The following is a 1,552-nucleotide window of genomic DNA, read 5'->3' as shown; positions in this document are numbered from 1 at the left end:
TCAATCTCTTCCCTCTCTCATACTGATCCCTAACTTGCTCTCTAATCTCACCCTATCCTCCACACCTATCCTCTCTCTTTCTCTCTCATCACCCATTCTTCCAAATCGATCCTTTGCCGTGCTCTAACTTCTCTTTCTCTAGCCATACTCTCCTTCTCTTTCCTCTCCCTCCTCTCCTCACTCTGACCTACTGTCTTTTGACATTCAACAATCCTTAGATTCCTTCCCTCTTTATCTCTACTCTCTCTCAACCGTCTCTCTCTTGCGAGCGCGCTTGAAAAATCAAAACAGGGCCTGGGACTTTATTTATGTGTCGAGAGCGTGTGGATGAATCAAAAGACAGACGACAACTTGTTTTAATAAGATGATGAGTACAAAAAAAAAACCCCAAACAATCATGATAAGTATCCCGAAAAGGTTGCATACACTATTAACTTAGAGTTCTTATTAACTGCGCATTATGAATGGTCACACTATACAGGCATATTTCAGTGTTAAATTAAAACAAATCATCTATTCTATAAGTCGGTAATTCTCGTTACTGGAGTTACATCTTGGTATGCACGTCTATTAATCATTAAATTACTGATTTCCATGCACTATCGTCATCATCACGAGAATACATAAGATTTGCCTATTTATTTTAATATACGTCGTTGAGTAATACCACGAGTCAGTTTCTGTTTTGACAGGCTCGGAACGAGCGCCATCTATGGCGGAAACTCAGATGCCGCTGGAATACGTCGCTCGAGTTGGTGACAGCTGCAGAATAGAATTTTTCTACACAAGGACAAAAAACACTCACAGGTTCGTATTTAGATGGCAAAGATGGAGTGGGAGTGGGAGGAGGAGAGGGGAGAGGGAGAGGGAGAGGGAGAGGGAGAGGGAGTGGGAGTGGGAGTGGGAGTGGGAGTGGGAGTGGGAGTGGGAGTGGGAGTGGGAGTGGGAGTGGGAGTGGTAGTTGGGAGAGGGGAGTAGGAGTGGGGAGAGGGGAGTGGGAGTGGGAATGGGAATGGGAGGGGAGAGGGAGAGAGAGAGACAGAGAGAGCGCGAGAGAGAACGAGAGAGAGAGAGAGGAAAAGAAAGAAAGAGAGAGGAGAAGAAAGAAAGAAAAAGAGAAAAAGTCTATCCATGTGTGTGTGTCCTTCCACATACACATATGCATGATCATATGTCGGCGCCTAACCTAACGTAGGCATGCAAGCTGTGTGTGTGGTGCCTACATAAGCAGACTATAGTTTTCTCTGTGCTTGTAGTATGAGCAATGATAACAGCAGAAAACAAGACAGCTGAGAAGAAAGAAAAACAAAAACAGAAAAAAAATAAGAAGAAAGTGAATTACTTGAATAAGCAATCACTGTTGACAAAGGTTAAAAGACTTCAATTTTCAGCAATTGAATCGAATCCTCACCTATATCGAGAAATACATCGGCAGAAAATAAATCGAGTTGAGCTTCGGTTGCAAAACAAAAAAAGATAGCATCGCCCCCCCCCCCCCCAAAAAAAAAAAAAAAAAAAAAAAAAAAAAAACGAAATCCCAGTCTTGTCTTTC

General features: G+C 42.8%; 1 protein-coding gene across 1 annotated transcript in view; it reads left to right on the top strand.

The window, feature by feature from the left end:
• The first annotated feature begins 777 nt into the window (after nucleotides 1-777).
• Nucleotides 778-1,552, top strand: part of LOC122246953 (A disintegrin and metalloproteinase with thrombospondin motifs 3) — a 58,255-nt gene continuing 57,480 nt past the window's right edge. Inside the window, exon 1 of the mRNA XM_086538000.1 lies at nucleotides 778-807. The gene's annotated coding sequence lies outside the window, so the exon portion shown is untranslated. The remainder of the gene's footprint in view (nucleotides 808-1,552) is intronic.

The sequence above is a fragment of the Penaeus japonicus genome, unplaced genomic scaffold (genome assembly GCF_977035675.1).
Source record: "Penaeus japonicus unplaced genomic scaffold, GWHDUDI00000001_assembly GWHDUDI00000006, whole genome shotgun sequence".
NCBI lineage: Eukaryota > Metazoa > Arthropoda > Malacostraca > Decapoda > Penaeidae > Penaeus > Penaeus japonicus.
This window is presented reverse-complemented; position numbering and strand designations above follow the sequence as displayed.